Genomic DNA, 22088 nt, shown 5'->3' with positions numbered 1-22088 from the left:
TCCTGTTGCACAGAAAATGCACACTGCTCATGTTTGTGAGCAATACACATAATTCAGGCTGGCTTTAATTTGCATGGATATGTTGATTTATGGTTGTTTTTCCTTCCTCATAGAGTCTGGTAGCTGACCTCCACAGTAAGCTGCACGTGGGCAGCAGTGAAGCATTGCTGTAAGGGTGCAGGGCTCTGCAGGTTTCCTGCCAGTCTTCAGTCTTCCTTTCTTTACCTCACCACAGCAAACTGCTCACATTCTGTTATGTAAATGCTGTTTTATGGAGTGTACGTTCAGATTAGGGACACGACTCAGTGGGCATGGTGGGGATGGAATGGCACTTGAACCAAATGATCTTGGACGTCTTTTCCAGCCTTAATGATTCTATGTTTTCTTCAGGGGAAAAAGTCCAATGATGGTATTAGGTTGCCCCATAAAAGCCTGGTTAAATCAACACTCTAACTTAGGGTCTTATTCTCCTCCAGCTGATTGAACCTGGTGGTTTCCTACTCATTGAGGACAGTGATACAGAATCAAGCCCAAATATAAAAACCTTTCCAGGTAGATAATAATAAAAAGGAAAACAAAACTGAGAAGTAGGTGTTATGGGAGATGTACTGGGGTTTTCCACCAGCCTAACGGTGCTCCTGTACAGAACACTCCCCCTTTGATTTTGTTTCCATAATAAAATACAGAAAGAAAACAAACAAACAGCACCAACTCTTTCTGCTGGATGATGCATAGCCAGAAGTTTTCTGGACCTTAACTGGAAATCGCCATAGATCAGCTCACGTTACTGAGGCTGAAGGTGTTTGTTTAGAGGCAGGGCGCAACGTTTCTTACAAATTCAGCTACCTCCCCAATCATCAGTCTATCAGTGATACCTTTTAGATTAATGAGAAGGCAAAGAAAAGTCACCGAAAGTGTAACCCAAGCATGACAGAACCAATAACACTTATGGTTTTAGTATATACAGCATGGCTTCTGCAAAACTCCTCTTCCCAACCCTCGCCTCAGATGCGTCTGTTTTCCTTACGCCTCTGATCTCAAATAACCTTGGAGGTTTCACACAATGCAGAGGAACCCCAGAAAATAATAAAGGTATTTTGTGAAATACTGCTTAGTCTCTGGGATAAACCTGGAGCACTGACTTGCACAGCTGAAGGCTTATTTTTAGATCCTCCAGAGAATACGTGTGGAAAAAGGAAAGAGAGAGAAAGAGAAAGGAAGAGAAAGAACAATTTAAGTAATCATAAAGCAGATTTTTTTTTTTGTAAGATTATTGTATAAAATGTAGCTGAAAATATATTTACAATCAAAATGGGTTTACTGTGATTTTAAAGCCTTAGTAAAAAAAAAAAAAATAAAAATGTTTGCTTTGCATCAGCTCCTCCAAGAGGCCAAAACTGTAAAAAATGTAAAACAAACCAAAACAAACCAACCAACCCCAACAATCCCAAACCAAACTTGGAGAATGTGTCAGTTTCCACGAAATGGTTGGAATGGCCAATGCACAGCCCAACCCTTCTCTTGGTGCAGAACAGGAAGGATGCCTCTGCAGAATAGAGGGAATCTCAAAAATCTGAAAGCGTAGCACAGAGGTAAATTGTCATTTGGTTTTCATTTTTTCCCTTCCCATCCCTTCCCTTTCCTTCCCTTGAAAGGTGAGGTCTTTGCAGTCAGGCCAGGAGGGAGCAAGCTGGGTGGGAAGTATATTTTACGGCACTTTCATTACTCAACTTGATGAGAGCTAATAAAAATTCTTAATTGAAAATAAGTACCTTAATGACAATATCATAATCAGGAGTTATATTTCCTATTTATTTCAATATAAAATACCTTGCTTTCTGAATGAATAGTAGCAAATTATGTTGAACAGTTTTACCTGTTGGCTAATGCGTTAGAGAGATAGTAAATAGGATTTTAAGTAGAATAACCTGTGATGGGCTTTTCTCTGCAACTTTCTTTTCTGTTGCTAAAATCAATATCAGATAGTCCCCTAATTGTTATTGAAACATACACAGCCTCTTTCCCATATCTTTATTTGGCATTTCATCTGCGAAGTCAGCATTTAATCCAACTGCTTGTGACATGGTTAACACCCACAACCATTTCCTGTTATGCTTCACACTGACTATAGTGGGCTGCTGTATATTTTCCAACGCCCACTCTGCTGTCTTACAATCAGATTATGCCATTAGACATAGACAATGAATCACTGTAATTGTTCTAATATGACCAAACTGCCAGCAAGCATTAACCCTTTCTCAGGACTCTGCAGTTAATTCCATATAGACCACTGGTTGCAAAGTTCTGAGAGACTTTAAGGGCTTTAGAATGAGAATAACTTCATTTTAATCTCAAAAATGATTTTCTTGAAGGGCTTTTTTTCTTTCTTTGGTTTCTTACCCAATCCACAGCATGACTGAGAAGTCTCACCAAAGACAATCATAATACCAATGAACAACAAAAAAAAAGTGAAGCAGTCCTTTTAAGAATAAGAATTTCTAAAGAGGCGTTTTATTAAAAACAGCTTCAAGAAAAGTGTAAATGTGGTACTAAGGAACATGATTTAGTGCAAAAATACTGGTGGTTGGTGGATGGTTGGACTTGGTGATCTTTTCCAACCTTGGTGATTCTAAGAATTCTAAGAGAACAGAATTTTGTCCTTTTGGGTGAGATAGCAACCAAATTTTGTGCTTCTTCGAGAGGTTTCTTCAGGAGACAAGGAAAGTGCAAAGCCAAGAGCACAGTCTGTGTGACCTGCTCTATCTGTGGTGTTACAAAACGTCTCTTTACATGTATATTCGTGTCAACATACTTCAAAATCCTCTCTATATAAATAGGTGTTTCCTACCCAAGGGATCCATCATCCCAATACCCTTTTGCTGAAATATTTGCAGTAAATCAGCTACTGATCAAAGCAACGCCACTCACTGCAATGAGTGGAGGACTAATTGGAAATCAAAAGTCTATTAGCATTGGAAATGTCATTTATTCGCTGGTCTGCAGAATTTTGCATATAATTTATTTAGGCCCCAAACTAACCTTCATTAAACAAAGAAAAGTCTTCTAACGCTCACCTTTTAACATTCATTTTGCCTCCTAATGTCTCAGATTGGGGTTTAATATGAAATCCTGATTTGGGTAATGCTACTTAAGTGGATATTCTTGGTTTAATGCGGACATGGGGAATCATCTTGCCCTGCTGCACTCATAGTCAACAGCAAGGACTGAACCCACAGCAGGAAGAAGTCAGGCACCGTGGGTGCTGTGCTCATCACCCCCTCCCAGTTTCACAACCATAGAGGATATGCAGACACCTTCAGGTTGTTTCCTAAAAATCAGGATAACCTATTCTTAAAAAATCATAACAAAGAAAACATGAAATTCCAGTGCCACCTATGGAAAGTAGATACATGCATCTAATTAGAGGAGGAACTCAACAATTATTTTACAGCCAAAATAATCTTGGAGAAAGTATCGTAGTGCTGAATACATAAAGCATTGAGTTGAGGTACAAATAATGCAGAAAATATTCATCAAAACATCTTGATACCTCAGGGCTAAGCAACAACTCCACATCAGTAGAGGATGGAGGAATTTTTTCTGCTCGTAGGGCATCAGACAGCACTGAGACCCCAGTGGAGCTTGCAGCAAACCCTGGTTTGGTACTCATGACCCTGTGCCATTGCATGTACTTTGGTCCAGTTGTGAACCAAAGACATTTTACCAAAGGGCAGATTTTCCTCTCCAAATGAGTTTTGGGCTGAATCTCCAGCAAAGCCAAATATCTCAGCCATACTTGCCAATGTGTTCCCACCATGAGAGATGGGATGGGATCCAAACTGTGTGCACCTTCATGGGGCATTCAAGCCCGAGCCCTCCAATTGTATTCATTAATGTGAATGCATGACGAGGAATGAGGGAATCCAGCCTAGTTCATGTATTATGCTTCAGAAACTTTCAGGATGAGGCTGCTTGATACAACTCCACTATTTTCCCTTCAGTTTTTATAACTTTGGCAAAAAAAAATTCCTGTCAGGATGAAACTTGGATGTTTCTCCATAGCTTGGAAGGGAGCCTTTTTCTCCAAATCTGAGGAATCTGATTTGGCAGAATTTCAATTCATTTAATGCAAAAAAAGTGAAACCATTTGATATTAAGACCTTTTTCTGAACTCAAGACAGTTTTGTCTTTTAATACCAAATTTGGCAAGCTATTGCTGGCTATTTTGTTGGAAGAGTTTCCAAAAAAATCCATTCTTCAGTTGTTGGTAACACATGTCCTGTTTACCATCCTTAACCTAGTTTCCTAAATAATTCACTACTGTTGGTACATCAGATACCTTCATGCTATGGACTGAACAACACATATTTCAGTTTGTTTAAAACTTACTTGTCAGTTACTATTCAAACACATCATCCAGTGTCATGTCTGATCACACAGCACAACGTCATTTCACTTGATGAAGAGTTTTTGGAGTTAATGCTGGGATTCCTTCTTCAACTGCATTCTGTCAATATCTCATGTAAAACAGAGCAAAGGCATTTTGCAAATTAGAAGAAGTCTTCAGTCTACTCTTTGGGGGTGTTCTTTTTTCCTCATTGTTGCAGGAAAATTCAGTTTGGAGAGAGAAGAGAACTTTTAAACCACTAGGTGACTGGATAACAAAACACATATCCAGAATAATCTTTGGAAGGCAATAGACTACTCACTGATGACGCAGTGCATGTGTGAACTTCTGTTCATAGCGCACTCCTTCTGATGCGTGCTCAGTGGATCGTTTTGAGGATGATTCCCAGAATATGTAGCATTATGTGCATTTTTGCCATGCTGCAGCTGGGCTACAAATGGCAAAAATGCTACTGAGAAGCCCAGTTTAGCCATGGGAGAGCTGTGGGAGGGCAGCACAGAGCCACTGCTGGGAGCAAGGAGAAGAGGATGCCTCGGAAGAAAGGATAGAAATGGACCAAACACAGCAAAGAAGAAAGCTCAGCCTTACTAGTGTGCATAATGAAGTTAAATGTCATTCTGGCATTTCTAGCTGGCTCTCACACTGGCATGGATTTTTCAATTTGTTTACGGAGATAGAAAAGCTTCTTCAGGAAACTGGGAGACATATACATGTATTTCTCCTTGAATTTGTGTTAAAGATATAGGTTGACTGTGTAAGAATCACCTCAGTAAAGCTGTGAATGATTTATGGCATGAATAATCCCAGACAAGTGCAGGGAGCAAAGGTGGGAAGTGCCAGGCTGGTTTGTGTTCTACACAGCTCCGCCAGAAAAGATCATTCTGTTCAAGCACTCATCTTCATCACTCCAAAATCTGTGTTCAAAAAATCTCTTCATCACTCCAACGTTTCAATTCACGTGACTGGAGTTCTCAGTAACAGGGCTCTCTTTTCAACACGTTAGAAAACATCTGTCATCCACTGATGAGCCACGTCTTCAGCTAGCACAACTTGATGGTTTGTGGTGCCTCAGGTGCTTTGAAACACAAAACTCAAACAGTTCATCCTATGCTGTTTTCAGTTGATTCTCTGTCCTAAAGAAGATGCTGAACACAGTGTCTGTGTTGGCAACCCAGGACGTGAATAAACAGAGAGAAGTCCAACAGCCGGAAAAGATTCTGTAGTAGAGCTGATCATTCTGGAGGACTTCTGTATTTCTCCAGCATTTTAAACACATAATAACTGTAAAACATTTCACTGTCATGCAGACACACACGTGGATATGTGGATACACACAGAACGGCTGCAGAAACATTCCAAGTTTCAGAACGATGGCTCAGAGCATTGGTGCCTCCATTTCTTCAGGGTGCAGTTGGTTGGTCTGTTCTGCACTCGGCAGCTCTCTTCAGCAATAACCTCAGCAGGGAACCTTCTACCAGCAGTGAGTTCCTGCCCACTCCTTCCATGGGGGCTGTAAGGACCAGGCCTTGGTCCCCTTGGATCATACATTAAGATCCCATGAAGCATTTAAGGGAACACTGAATGCTTTGTTCCTCCACGTGGACTTTCTCACCAAACCATCTCTCCATGGGGCCTTACTGACCTTGCTGATGGCTTGCAACAGCACCAGCCTTTGTTTTTAGTTCACATGCAAACGCGCAAGGAATATTGTTGAGACTCTTGGAAGTTAGCAAAGCAGTGTCACAGTGGAATGATGGTTTTGGGGTGACTTTTTCACCTTGTGGACTCATGATGCTCAGGAGTGCACAGACCAGGAGGAGCTCTGGTCCACAGCACGGGTTGGTTGAAAACTCTCTCACAGGTCATCTCCCACATCTTAGAGACAGATCTGAAGATTTAAGGTTGGTGTCGGAAGAAGAGATCAGAGCAACACAGTAAAACACTCAATTGCTCTTCAGGTTTTGAGACTTGAAATTAATTTATTGCACTACAAATAAAAGAAAGGTAACAAAGTGTCTCAGAGCAGGCAGAAGAAGTATCTGCATCGGGTTGTTGAAAATGCACAGCCCACTTAACAGGGTGAGTGCAGGGGAGAGAAAACACATGGCTGAGGAATGACAGCGGCTGAGATGGAAAAGGACAAGTCAGACAGCAGGGGCATGGCCAGGGGACACCATCCATCCGTGTTCTCAAATGATCACTGCCTGCTGCTTGTACCACTTCCTAACACTGCTGCCTCCACCTGATAGTGCAGGAAGGACAAAGGGAAGCTTGTGCTGGCAGCTCAACAAGGCCCATTCTCAGATGGTGCAGAGAGCTGTGTGAAAGGGCCAGTGTGCAGAGAGAGTGCAATCACATTTTGCCTTGGTGAAAATAAAATAATCAGATTGCATGTTAACCACTTCGCAGCAAGAGAAGAAGCATGCAAGAGTTAAAACTTGAAGAGGAATGAAACAAAGGAAAGCTTTCAAACACTGAATAAAAGGCTCCTTATATCCTATCTGCCTGTGTTTCCTGATGTGTGCATGCATTGCATCTTTAGGGAAAGGAGAGTTATTTTCTTACGTTCCTGTAAGAACTTCTATTTTATAATTAATAAAATAAAATGAAAAGAAAAGGGCAATCAGCTTCATCATGAGAAAGAAGACAAGCCTCTGATTTTTAAATCTTCTGAGTTTGAGCATCATTTCTAGTGTATATCTGGTATTCAGGGAATATTTTTATACCTTTCATTCAGAGTTGTGTTGCAGAGGTCACAGTAAACCGGAGCTCAGGCTATTCAAAGTTATGTTCATGCTTATAAACTATCCTGACTGCTATAGGCTCTGATATTTCCTTTAGAGACAAAACATACCCTCATGCTCACTCTTCAGTATGCTGTTGAGCTATCTCAGGAGTCTGGGCTTTGTTTTGCTTTTAATTTTTTTTTTTAAACTCTTCCAAACCCTGGAAGGGTTTCAAATCAGACAGAGATCTTACCCAAGGACTCCTGTTTAAAGCAGTGTTGTAAAATGCAAAGTCCTTCCTTCTAGAGTTTATGCTGTAAATGCTCCTCTAGCATCCCATAGATGGTGAAGGCAAAACAACGGGGCAGGAGGAAGTGAGGACAGCTCATGTGCTGCACAGTGGCAGTGCTCCCCACACTGTTTGATGACGTAGTTGCTTGCAATTGCCCCCCATGTAATAATGCTGGTTGCACTGTTGGAATCTTTCTACGCTGTCACACCCAGGTGGGAAAAAATTCAGATTAAAGGTTTTTACGTCTGACATTGGTTATGTTCTACTGGATATCATGTCTTATCATAGAATCACTCAGGTTGGAAAAGACCTTAAAGATCATCAAGTCCAACCACAACGTAACCAAACTATCCTAACTCTAACAGCCCTCCACTAAATCACGTCCCTGAGCACCACATCCAAATGGTTTTTAAACGCACCCAGGGATGGTGACTCAACCACCTCCATGGGGAACCTATTCCAGTGCTTAACAACCCTTTCAGTAAGGAAGTTTTTCCTGATATCCAACCTAAAGTGACCCTGGCACAACTTAAGGCCATTTCCCCTTGTCCTGTCACCTGTGAGAAGAGACCAGCTCCGCTCTTGCTGTGAGCACCTTTCATCTAAAGAGTTTTGTGTTTTCACACAGGGCCAGGTAGGATTCTCCTCACGCTCACGTCCTGTTCTTTGAGAATTCACAGCACCCACGGCTCAAAACTGTTCCCCCACTAACCCTGGAGCTGACATGTGATGCCATTCCCTCACATCAATGGATCTGCCTTAATCTCACACCCACTTATGGCCACTACATTTTCTAATGAGCCATCTATGGGGCTCAGGCTGCCACCATGGCAGCAGGGATGGTTATGTGGACCACGGCACGTTGTTCCTCCTGCAACACCCCCACCCAATTCTACACTGCTTTCAACAAACGTCACAAAGAGCAGCAGATTGACGGAAAGGGAGAGAAACAAAGAGATTTAATGTCAAGCTAAACACTGTTACCAGATGAAAAGTCCACAGCAAAGGTGCTACAGTAGCATCACTGAAATACTTTGTGTTCCTCCTATATGATACACTGTTGCTGTGCAAGGGAGAAGAGCAGAGTTTGTAAGGAGGCCACTGGAAAGGAAAAGAAAACCATCAGGAAAAGATCAATGCTTGACTGAGTTATTTTATTAAATTCCCCCTGGATTTAGTCTGAGACTTAAGGCATGATACGATCAGAGCAGATTGCCTTGGGTTATTCCATTCTGAAGTTGTCCATATATCTGACATTGGTCATGACATATTTAATTTGAACTGCAAGTTCAGATTTAATGGTTGAATTCAAGTGGAACAGGAAGCACATAACCAAGTCGGGACTTACTGTCCATGACTATTGCTGCTAACCTCTCTCACTGGGTATTATTACTTTGTGTAGGACCTGGGAAGAGCCCCTGTACCCTCAGAACAGCCTTGGATATGGGATAAGAACCCTGTTAATGATTGAAAGCCAAAGTGGTTTCCAAAGGTGAGGGTATGCTACTGACAACTTAACGTTGTGGTGCAGTTTGCAGGAATTAGGGAAAGGGAAATGCAGAATGTGCAGGATATCTAGCTTATGGGCACTCTCATCCCCACTGCAATTTCCTTTGGAAACAAGTAAACAATTGGTACACTGCTTTTCTATCAAGAAAGTGTTGAGAAAAAGTCCACCAGGATAAATTGGCTTTGGGAGAATTATGGAAACTGCAGGAAAGGATTTAGCATCTGAACACGATAGCTTACTGAAAAACACGATCTGTGTGCTTTTGAACATGTCACCCCATACCAACTTCTTAAAGTGGAACTGAAAAGAGATTAACTGAAAGTGGAATTAGTAGAAGACGTGATGGAAACAGCATGTGTGACTAAGTATTTCTAGATGTATTTGCTACCATTCATTTTCCAATCCAAATTATTCTCTTTCTAATAGGCATTAAGGACTTGCTGCACTGAACTTTCTGCAACGAAGAAAGTCAGCAGCACCCAATCATTTTCACTGCCTGCATGAAGCCCATTGCCTTCTGCACTTCTCTGAATTCCGTGGGTTTGTCCTTTCCATCAAATCATCACAGGAACACATCCATTCCTTCTCTGGGCAGCAGTAAGTGGAACAAAGGATGTGAAGAAGTGAATAAACATTCAAAACATCCCCTTACTCACTCCCTGGGGGAGGTAGATAAAAACAGTTCTAAGAAATCTACATGATTCCTCCACTGATTTGATAAATCCAGGTCTTCTAGGTATTATTTTTTTAAAACATTTGATGGCCACGAGGAAGCATGAATTCCTTAAGCAGCAGCCAGCTGCAGAGCAGGGTTCTCATTTCTCTACGTGAGGACTTTGCATTTCATGTAGCATCACCTGTATTGCATGGTTCGAGGTTAGATATGTAAGCCTAAAGAGGAGGGATGGCATCCCTGGCCACCCAGCCACGGACAGGGGACTGGAGGGCAGGAGCACCGTGGTGAAAAAAGCACCTGAAGGCTTCATGCGTTCAGGTCAGACTCTTTTGGGATCACCTCTGCCTTCCTGCTGGCTTCTCCAGCCCCTCCAAAGGGCTAAGACCACATCTCCACATCGGTGGTGGTGTCCAGAGCAGAATGTGGATCTTCTCCCACCTCTGCACAAACATAGGGCTGCTTAACCCAAAGGATGACCATGTCTGGGTGGTGCCAAACCCCACCAGCTGTTTCTCATGGCCAAGTGCCCACCATGGAAGTGATGTGGGGGGCACCACAAACACCCCCAAACCTGCAGAACTGCACATCCCTGAAGGCCCTTCTCCTCTTCTCCCTTAAGTGTTACTTAGAGTTTTGGACAGTTTCATTGATCTGAGAAACATTTATGGAGATATATAGGTATCCACCTGCTCATCTAGGTCATTTTCTCCTCTACAGTGATTCATTGGGAGGGAATTAAGAGTAAAAAGCAAAAAGTATAATGATGTAAACGTACATTTTTCAGAAGCCCATTCATTGTCTTCACCTTGAGCTTCAGATGGGCTAAAGTTACAAAGTGAACAATTGGAAATCTTCCTTTAAAATCAAGCTAAGGAAAAAAATAAATAAGATGAGAATGCCTTTCTCTACAGCGTACCTCAGGTCTGGCTTATCAAACGCAAGGTGTTTGTTAGATGCAACAGGTTCCTTCCTACGAAGCAGTGTTCTTACATTCCTCACACCCCCTGTAGGCTTTGAAATCAGTGTTCAAAGTGGACTTTCTGAATTCATGAAAACCCACAGGTCTATAATACATCCCTAATGGAAGTCAAACATGACACCCTAGAGATAAAACACAGTGGCCTTACCCTCTGTTCACAGTAGGTGTCTGTGTATAATAAATATTTTATTTTACTACAAAAACAAATAACTAAACATACCCCCTGTGTTTGTTCTGAACTCTACAGTAGCTTTTGTGAGTTTACTATATTTCAAAGCTGAGAGAGGAAACCACAAAGTCACGTCAGTTACACTGCATGCTGCACAAGGCGAGCCAGCTCTGCTTCCAACCCCACCAGGATCCTGGGCTCTGGGTGGCCCTGGTCCTCAAGGAGACACCTCAAGGAACCTGGCTTCAGGGTGGGAAACCCACCAGGCATAGCATACAGACAATACATAGTGATTAAAAAAAAAAATAAAAGAAAAAAAAAAAGGAAAAAAAACACACTGGTTTTGCTATTTTCTCTTTAGATGTTGGTCTTGCAGGACCTCTGTTAAGCTGGAGCGCGTGCTCCATCCTGCTACAAGATCTGGGGCACTTCTGTTTGAGATGGAACACTCAAAATACACAGGTGACGTGACACCAAAGGGGATGTTCAGCAGCTCCTCCATGGAGTTTCACATGCATCACGCCCTGGTTTTACCACTGCACTTCTTCACTTCACTTCTTCACTACAGCTTCATTGCTCAGGATACCACCTCTGAGAGGTGAGGACAAGCTGAAATCACAGACCCTTCTCTTTTCCCCATTCAGCTGTGGGCCTACACAGTTCATCAGCTAAATGAGTTCATCAGCTACATGAGAGCTGTAGGAGAAGAAGATGGTTGCAAAACAGATCCACAGCCTGCAGAAAGCTCCTGCATGCTGAGGGTTGCGTCCATCAACCCAGAGCAGGTAATAAACAGGAGGCTGCAAACAGGCACTCAGAGCTTCACCTCCTTAGGAATAAACAGTAAAATAGAAGCTTGCTGCAAGAGCACAGCTTCCCACAGCTCACATGGCTCTCAGGCTGCAGTCTCAACTATTTTCTGCTTCTGGATGCACGTGATGGCTGCGTCCACAGCGACAGCACCTCCTGGAGCAAACCCAGCTCCTGGAACTGGAGATGCATTCAGCTTTTTCACTGCAATGTCCCCACTCTTGCAGCATCTCTGTGACACCTTTCCATCGAGCACCAAACGCTCACTAATGAGGGAAATGCGATGCTCCCGTTGAGCACAGATGAGGTTACAAGACATTACTTTTATTTCAAGGGCAGTGTCGAACCACCCAACTTTTAAATACGCATATATATATATATATATATATATAAGGGAAACGGAAAAAAGCTATCATAAATGTGCAGTTCCTGATTAATCACTGCGTTCTGACAGCTTTACACAGATATAACTGCGCCAGGCCAATTTCTCCGCTGGTGTAAACTGGCATCCATCCATGGACCATAATGAAGGTAGGCCAATTTACACCAGCCAGCTGACCCATTTTTATTGATTTTTAAATGATTTACATCAGGCTCAGAACGGAGTAATACACTGTTGAATCAGGCCCATGGAGTGTGTGCCCTAACCTTACATTATCAGGAAATTCAGAATCAGGATCTCTTGGTCTATCGTTATTTCATGCTTCTACATCCATCAAAAGGGAGCTTTTCTAAGTGCTGCACCGTGAGTATGCTATTATCTAGATACAATAATAAGAGATTCAGACACTGTAAAAAAAACCTTAAACCTTGACTTGTGGATTTATACAAGACATTTAATGTTATTTTAACATAGTATTTGGTATGTACTTTTATATGTTTCAGTGGCTTATATCATCATTCTTTCTGTACTAAAACTTACACGTCCTTTTTTCTTAAATAATATTCTTGTGTAAATTTTTTGTGAGCCCTAGGTTTATTTTATGACCCATAAACTTTGACAATATATTAAAATCTTGGAGGAATTTAATATCAGTAGAAGATTATCTTTAAAAAAAAAAAAAAATCATTTCTCTGTGCTACAGAGACTTAGACGTATCTGGTATGTTAAAAGGTTTAATGGCTGTTTGTAAATTTTACTGCAACTGTCAATAACTTCATAATATATGGAGCCAGTTAATAGGTCAACGGGAAATATTTATATCTGGCCATAAACTGTTTACCCGAGAATAAACTAATTTCTGATGATAATGAAACATAAAAGTCAATGAGTATTAATTTTAGTATTTTACACTAATTTCAGCCCAGTTTCACCATTTGCCAGAAACACTTTCTGAGCAGAGGCAGAAGCACTGCTGTTTCCAAGCTCTGAGTGCATCAGAAGCAATAGGACTTCACAGCACTTGGAAGCGCAAACACTTCAAATGCAAGGAAGTCTGCAAAGGTATTCCTTAGGAAACACACCTTAAAGGATCCTTTTCTCCTTTTGGATGAAGCAATTTCCAATAACACCCCCTCCTGCATGTATACAATGCAAATGAAAAGGCATTCAATGCCAGCCAATGGCTGGTGTCTCCATTCCTTGCCACCCTATGGTAGTCACAGCCCTGAGCCTCTGCATAGGTGAGGGCTGGCACACTGCCTGTGGTTTTCACATTACAAACATTGACCAATTAATTTTTTTATATTTAATGTTAGGCTTTATTAATCCGGTATTTTATTAATAGAAATTTTAAATATTTAATGCCAAATTTTCACACATAATGCTACAACTTATTAATCTACTAAATTTTATTAACATAATTTTGGTAACTTCCATTTCTCTCCTTCTCCCCCTTCCCCCAGATCAATCACGTAATTTTAAGTACATTGCCAGACCAGACTGAAAACATACAACATTGTCTCAGAGTGGGAAGCGCAAGGACCATGCTTCCCCATTCCTCCTCATTCCCTACCTGTGTGTTAAGTGCTGTGACCTTGTTTCCTCTGTTCATCCCTACTGGGGTGTCTGCAGACAGATCTGCAATCCAGCAGCCCTATGTCCTTCCCTAACGAGCTCTAATTATGCTCTATTTGTGTGCTGAGACCAGATTCAACAGCACATGACTCCACTGTTAAGAAACTCTTCCTCTGTTGCATATTCCTAAGGCACCTTATGGGATGCCATTCTGCGTATAATCTGATTTTTTCTCCTTCCAAATTAGTATCACAGTCACATAGCAAATTGGAATATGCATGTAGCTTCAACACTGATATGGCGTTTCCTTCTCCTCTTTCTGACACTTTTGATGTTGTTCCCTTTCATCGTCGTCACCGTCCTGCTTCTGCAGCAGACTTCACATCTAAGGCCTTGTGCAGGGCATAATTAGAAGCTGCAGGACCAAGGCATGAAGGTTGGGCTCTTGTTTTCCAGGCAGCAGCCCAGGGAAGGGCAGCTGGCTGCTCAGCACTCGCTGCTTGCCAGGGTTGCTGCTGATTCCACGGGGACACCCACCTTAAGGGGACACCCCCAGGCTGCCCACAGTCTGTGCATTTTACCTTGGCCACCTGGTCACCAGTGGGATGAACTTGAGGAAGACACAACCTTCCCAAAGGCACAGAGCGCCCCAAAACCTCTCCCACCTCCCTCCCAAACACAACCAAGAACTGGGAGAAGGGAAAAGTCCCTCAGCGCTTCAGCAGAGCCAAAGGGAACTCTTACACGTAACTGCTGCAAAACAGGGATGTGCTGCTCTCCCAGATAACATTTTCAATGCCCTTAGAATGATAGAAACGGAAAACTCCAAGTAATAAACTCCTGGCCTTGCACTGAGCTCTACATCTTACAACTGTGTGCCTTCTTCCACCCAAAAAGCCATTTTATCTTCATAATCTTACTACAGATGTTTTCCAGTTTGCTGTTGCATAGGCACCTTAATAACCAGAGCCCTCAAATGAGAATGGACTTATCTCAGAAAAGCACTGAGCAAATAATAGAATTTATTGCAATTGTGTAGCTGGCTGATGGAATTGCATTTGTATTTTTTTCTGGAAGGTGTCAGCATTGGGGAAAATGAACTTTCTGTAAGAAAAGTTGCATACCCTGCATCAGCACAAAAGACACAGAATCACAGACACCACCAGTCCATCCCAGCTGTCAGGACCTTGAGGAAATGACTCCAAAATGGGCTCCACCTGGGGATTCGACTTGGAGTCCTCTTATTCCCCAAGAGCCACCACCCACAGAGGGACATTAGCAGCCATGAATGAGGCTCACATTCACTGTAACAGCACTTTGTTCCTCAGTTAAGCTTGGCAGAAGCACAGCAATCGCTCCAATTGTTTGGTACCCCAGAGGATGCCACCCTTTTACCAACTCTTGTTTGGTGTGCTGGGTTCACCTGGCACTGTTTCAATGGGAAACTTCACATTTCAGCATTTTCAGGAGAAAAACATTCTCACTACTGTTAGCTCTAACAGTAATGCCAAAGGACAACGGGGGAAGAAAAAAAAAAGTGTGTTTATTTGAAACACTCCACTACAAAATGACAAAGTTCTGAGACAAAAGGTACCTCATCCTGCTGCCACCCCACTGGGCACCACACCGAGGGGGTCTCAGACACGAGTGCAATTCCTTTACAGTATCTTACATTCTGCAAAATTAGACACAGTCTACATGTTAAGGAGAGAGCATCAGATCAGCATTAGCTTTGAATTTCCTTGCTTTTGTCAGCCTCATTATTACAGCCTGGATGTTATTAAAATGCTGCTCTTCGTCTGTTAATAATCATTTCACTTCTCTATCTCTGCCACATGAACTTTAGAACACTGTGAAATGGGTTTTGTAGTTGCATGTTTTTTCAAGTTCATTGATCAAACATTTGTACATTTTAATGTTATAAATAATTGAAGAGCCTTCATTTTTCAGTGTTAAAATTAAGTTTTCTGTTCTGCCTTTTAAAACTAGAACAAGGGAAAGCGTAATTTAAGCCATGAAAAGGCTGCAAAATACGTGAAACTCTCTGTAACCCTTTTCTGTGAGCCTCTTCTTGTTTCACTTTGATTCTCACGAAGACTGAAGTGCGTGCAGGCAGCCCTTGACAGCCTCCTCCAGCAGGTTAGTAGCTAGAGGAATTCACCTATTTTCTGAGAAGGCTTTAAACACGGGGTGGGTACAAGGAGACTATTTGAAGCCACCCAGCAGGCTCAGGGAGCCTGGGCACAGGGAGGAGGGGTGCAAGCCAGGAAGAAGGGATGTTCAGATGAAGGACAGCTGCTCGTGTCTGAGTGCACATTTCCCTTCTAGGTGAACATATTAAATAGAGGTAAAGCCGCTGAATGAAAGAATCTGGAGACAACCCACTTCATGCTGGATATAGGGAAAATAAACCATAGGATTGCCTCCAGGAAGGAGGAGGGCAGCAAGACACTAACTTTATTTCCTAGAAACAGCGAATGGCTCCCATTCTTGGTGCTCCCAGAGCTTCCTGCTATGCTAGCAGTTCAATTCAAGCATCTAGGCAGTCAACTGAAGGTAGCATGAGGGTCAGTCTGCACCGGCTCCCAAAGAGGGCTGACAACCAGACAGATGAATTTGCTGCAGTTAGCGTGAAACAGCAGCGCTAATGACATCTGTCACATAAACACAGCCACAGAAGAGCAGCCTGCTAGCGTCAGGCATGAAGCCTGAGGTCTTCCACAAGATGTCTAAGCCTGACTAATTCTAGATCAAAGCCAACTTCTCAAGTCAAAGTCAATCATTGGTACTGCTGCTGGGTCAGCTGCTAACATGAATCAGCACAGAGCGAGCCTAACATTTCCAGTTTTTGGAGGAATACCACAAGTAGATTCTTATCCAAGATACACCAGACTACACCCGACATCCTTTGAGAAATTACACTGAGAATTTCCAGAGGAAGGCATTCCCATGAGAGGCGACCAGTGCTTCCTGGCTCTGGTGCAGATGGAGATGCTGTGAGAATGGACCCCAAGAATTGTCTCAGTGCAGTGAGCTGGCAAACAGCATTCAGAGCTCTTCTGTCCTGGTGGGAATATGGAGGCTGCAAGCAGAATTGATGCAGAACAGATTTGTGAGATAAGGTTTCCTGGAAGTTGGGGTGAAAACTGTGGATCTTTGCATGGGAAGAACTAAACCACGAAGACCGGATGCTTTCCCACTCCCTGACTGCTGTTTCACTCACTATGAATTTTATGAAAATTGTGTTGAGTGAAATCGAGATTTACTGAGAACACTAAGAGCCATGTTGATGGAGCAAGCTACTTGAGTGATTGCTCTGCCCAAGTTCATTTCAAAGCAAATTTTCCCAGAGCCACAACAATGCTGAGGTTGGTGACTTCTCTTCAGGGCAGAGCCCGTTACTCAACAGCAGCTTAAGGAAATGGGCAGAGACACCACCACATTAAATCCAGTTTGGCTTGAGTTGTAAGCTCGCACCAATCTGCATTCCGGAACGTATACTAAATCTGCAATTCCAGATTCAGTGTAATTGAACATCAGTCCAATTCTGCCTACAAATGGTGGACTTTACAGCAAGAAGATAACAAGAGAATTTGTACCATGACGTGGGCTTTCAAAGAGCTTTTCCCAACTGTAAACTGTGGAAACCATAACAGGAGCACAAGGAAGGTGAAATAAGAGTTGGCAAATTCTCCTATTCAGAAATTTGGAGAATTAAGAGAACAAGTTCCCTTAAAGCTAATTGCAGCTTTAATTTTTCTCTCCACCTCCCCCTCACAAAACAACAAGGGTTAAAGGAGAAAACAGTGGGAAAAAAAAATCAAAAGCATGCTGAGCCATGTTGGAATGGCAGCTAGGGCAAGTTTCTGTTCTCGATATCACACTGTTAGCTCCAGGAGATCGGCAGGAATGAAGACTTACCTCATCTCCTCAATAGATAGTTAAAGAAAAAAAAAAAAAGAAAAGCAACTTTCAGAAATTCCCCCAGGTTGAGCGTGTGTACAGTTCAGTCTTGCAAAAATCCATTGCTGTATGTGCCATGCTATCCTCCTTCTCAGAGGGAATTTGGAGAGCGCTCCAGGCAGTGATGTGCTGACAGCAGGCTGCTCTGTGCTGGTTGGATACTGTGGTCCTCACCCTGCACATCCCTTCCCTTGGAGCAATGGGTGGGAATTGGCACAGGGCTGCCTTGCCCAACTACTGGGAGGCTGCAAAGAGCATTTCACAATTACTTCTTGATGCTACTTAATGGAAAGAATTGCCTGGTGGCGCATGGCGTTATCACCCCCTCCAACAAGCACTCCAGCCTTCAACATTAATCTCAGTGTTCTCAGCATCTTCCAAGCCTCAGTCCACAGGAGAGTTTCCCTTCGCAGCGAGTGGCTTACTGCTGGGGATGGATTAAAACAAATACAAGCAACACTGTATGGTAAATTCTTCTTCTTTGTACAACAGCTGTTTTGAATGTGTTATAGGATTGAGCAAAACCTCGCTTCCATATTCAAAAGGAGCCTCAGCTTTTTCAAGAGAGTCTGGCTCCTTTGCCAGGAGTTCAGCTGCTGATATTCACTTATTTAATTCTTCGCCAAACATGCAGAATCTCTGACAACCGTTTGTTTAAATTACTTACACAACTTGCTGGTTTAATCTTTTTTCCCCCTATTAATCTGTGACCAACCATGGAATTTAATATTTTTTACCATGACTAATGTATGAAATTTGTTAGCTTTGTATGTAATTTGCAGAGAACCCTGAATAATTGAACCTTTAAGTTTAAAGGCTTGTATTTTGTTATTCTAGCTGTGATTACTTGTAATGGTTTGAAGAACCTAAGATGCTTTAGTGAAGGGTGCAAATATAAAATAGTGAAATTAACCCTAGCCCTCCTTGTTTTCCTGTCTGCATTCAGCTGTAATTGGGGGGAAAAAAAAAAAATATAGAGGAAAAAAAGAAAAAGAGTGACCATGGAACTGATGCACTGAAAGGATTGCAAGAAGCAACTTCCGGTACCTCTGCTATCAAATCGCAGCCTTCTCATTCTCAATCCTTGTTTGATACCATACTACTTGTACTGCATTGCCTACCAAGGCTCTCTGCACTGCAGTCTGATCTTTAAATCACCTGGAAAATGCATTTCAATAGCAACAATGATGATAGAAAATAATCAGCATTTTTCCACAGGCTGAGCAAGTTCCACATCCTGACATGGATCTTCCTCAGAGTCTATCACAACAGTGAAGCCCTCCTGAGCTCAGAGCTCTGCCAGTAGACCCCCAGGAGGACAGCAAGGTTTGAGAGGTGCACTTGTACAGGATGGAACCACACTTTTTCAGGTCATCCCTAACATAGACAAGCACTGCAGTCACGTTAGCAAATTGCACCATGAACCAGAAGGGAGACCCAACCAACAAGCTTATTGTCTCCAGTCACTGCCTGGGTTCTGGTACCTGAACTAAGGGACATACCAGTCCATAGTACACCCAGACTACAACTTCCTTGCCAGGAAGATGCAAGGAATCTGATTCAGAAACAGCTTGCTTGTGGACCCATAACGACCCAGTATAGCCCAAAGAATGAGCTCCGGAGGACCAATTCCTGCCCTCCAGGTGGCAGGACAAGATGGAAGCATCATGGAGCATCAGAGCAGCACCAGAGCAACACAAGCACCTGTGAGATCTCTCTCCCAACTGGGAGAAAGAAAAGAACATGACAAGCTGCTACACAAACACAGAAAAAAAGTCTTAGAAGGAAGCAGAATGCAAACTGATCTAATGGCACATTAGCCCTAAACCAGAGAAAAGCATGTAGTACAAAATGCCTTCGAACAAGGGTTTTATATATATATATATATATATATATATTCCTCAGGTCATGTTATTTCTTTTAAATATTAATCAGAAAAATTGGAAAGCTTTATTATAAAGATGACAAATGCTACTGTGCCTCAAGGAAAGGTTGTGCACAGGATGTGCAAACTCTTACTTATTTGATTCAACATGGTGACTGTGGGCTGCACTTTTAATGAGGGAAATAAAACATCTTCTTAATTGGCTATAAAAGGATGTGCACCACAGCCTTACTGAAACATTAGGCTGAATAGTTAGAACCTACTTGGTAACAATGCCTCATTTTTATTAATATTATTTTTATTGGTTGTGAAATCTATGAGTTTATCTATATTAAAGGAACAAAAGACTTTTTTTGCCAAGGCAGAAAGAAAGGATATTCCACACAGGGTAAATTGAAAACACCAGTGTACCCTATAGAGCAATAGCACTTTATCATGATTTGTACATGGGAACGTAACTTTTGCCAAAAAACATAGGTGACCTCTCTCTACCCTGTATTAATAATTACAGTATGGAGATGGAAGTACGATATGCAGGACACTCCTTTTTGCTACAAAAAAAAATAGTAGGGAGCTGTTTAAGATATGTGAAAAGGAGGCAAATCCAACTAGTAAGTGTTGACAGGCATCACATCTCATGCAATGAAAAACACATTATTGGAATTTACCCAAAACTTGGGTTTTATTCCAACCGCTCATATTAATTCCTTTAAATTGAGGAAGAACACACTCAGAACAGCCTCAATGGTCAGACTGTAGCAAACCCAGACCACTTCTCTGAACCCTGCTGTGAAACACAAGCTATCGAAATGGAGTGGCTAGACTGGATGGTGGATGACAACACCTGCACACAAAGCACAAAGGAGTTTGGGATCAGTTCAATGGGTTTTCTCATCTTTCTTTGCAGCCCCCTCCGAACACCTTCCTCTTAAAGGAAAAAAAAAACAAAGGAAGAAAGAGGCTGTGGGATCTCATTGGCTCACCTGGAAACAGAGATTGCTGTGGCTGCTACCAGCCTCCCTGCATGAGTCTGAGCATCCGGCACATCAGCCCGGACATTGAATTTAATAAATAAAAGAGCACCCTCTGGAACAGAGAGCAGAATTCCAGAAAGCATCACCTAGGGCTGCTCTGGCTTACAAATTTATGTTGAAATCTGTTAGCGATTGTGTTCATAACAGCTTTTATAAAGCACTATAATTTACAATTTTAAACTTGACATGTGAGTGAGCTTCCTGGATTACACAGCACCACTGCTTTTGTCCCCAGAAGGCAAAGCAGGAAGAATGCTCCCAACTTTCACAGCTTGCTTCCCGCAGTTTCATATCCTTAGGCTTACTGAATCCCAAACCAGAAAGAACATCACCCACGGTGGATACACACAGAGAGCAGAGCAACAGCAGCTTTGGATCAAGCATACGTGATGAAGAGTGCTAACTACAGCTGCACAAGGGAAGGCTGTCTGGAGCAAGAAGAGTGGGGTTTTTCTTCCAAAAGCCAAGGGGAAATTCACCTTCTTCATGGCTGAGACCTGTCAAGGGACCAGGCAAGAGCAGCCCAAGATGCCCAAATTATGAGGGTCTTCCTTGCATCAACCCCAACAACAAGAATCCTGCAGCGTTTTCCCATCACACAGCAGATTGCACTACTGAAATTCCTTATTCTGAATTTTGCTTGGGTGATTTTTGTCTCACTGAACCTTTCCTCCCTAGGAAAATGCTAAACTAAAGCAGACAAGAGCAGACAGTGCCTGGACCAGACAGGTTCTCTGCATGTTCTTGCTGAGATAATGATCAGGAGCCTTCAGGAGAAGGAACCAGCAAGCTGAAGCTGGAAAACACACTGAGGAAGATAACAGCTCTTTGTACTGGGGCTCACCAGCACCTGCTGAAGTATCTGATCAGACTTACCCTATCCAAAGGTGCACTATTTGTTCTCTGCAGCCTTGTAAAATGGGAGGACCACTAAAACTTGGAAAACAACTAGCAGTATTGTGAAACACAGAGGGAGTAGCTGAAGACTACTCCTAACTTCAAGATCTTGAGAGTTCTTTTCTATGTCTGTTCCAGAAACACCACAAGATTCAATATTTGCAATTATGAACGAGTATTTTCACGTGTCCAGTCTCAGCAGCAGTTATTCTGATAATAATTCATTGCTAAAATCAACACTCAAGTTCACTTCATCCTATTTCCAGCAATTAAAGCTACTTCAAATAGGGAATTTTAATTTGAGAAGTATAATAAATGTCATTCCTGTAACACGTACATTACTGTAATCTAATGTGAGTAAGAAGTCACTTGAGATGGAGACACGCACCAGCCCCTTTAGGGCTAGTGCCATAGCAGAGGCAACAAAAGGGAAACCGTCGTTAATCCATTGGAAATATCATGTTAATAAATGAAAATGAGATAATGACTTTTGTGGCTAGCTGAATCTTGTCTAAAGCCTCTTATGAGCTTCATGTGTCTCAATTAGAGACTATGTTACAAGGTAAAAAAAATCAGCTGGAGGCTGAACACAATAAAAAACAAAGTTAAATAAGGAAATGTACTCTGTATTATTATTATTGCAACCTTATTGCCTGACCTAGAAGTTTCTCATTGTTGGAATCCACCCTGAGCTCCCATTATAGCTTCTAATTGGTGTTTCAGGAGCTGCTCCCACAATGCAAGACAAGCATGACTGCAATTTGCTTCTATTCCCCCCCCTA

The 22088-nt window shown here is 42.2% G+C and overlaps 1 long non-coding RNA gene across 1 annotated transcript in view; it reads right to left on the bottom strand.

Annotated features, from left to right (window-relative positions):
* The window catches only part of LOC122175810, a 43322-nt gene extending 25692 nt beyond the window's left edge, over positions 1 to 17630 (bottom strand). Inside the window, exon 1 of the long non-coding RNA XR_006177510.1 lies at positions 17449 to 17630. This is a non-coding gene — a long non-coding RNA (uncharacterized LOC122175810). The remainder of the gene's footprint in view (positions 1 to 17448) is intronic.
* Positions 17631 to 22088: the final 4458 nt, after the last annotated feature.

This window comes from Lagopus leucura, unplaced genomic scaffold, assembly GCF_019238085.1.
Source record: "Lagopus leucura isolate 7727_CA_CO unplaced genomic scaffold, USGS_WTPT01 Super-Scaffold_741, whole genome shotgun sequence".
Classification (NCBI taxonomy): domain Eukaryota; kingdom Metazoa; phylum Chordata; class Aves; order Galliformes; family Phasianidae; genus Lagopus; species Lagopus leucura.
This window is presented reverse-complemented; position numbering and strand designations above follow the sequence as displayed.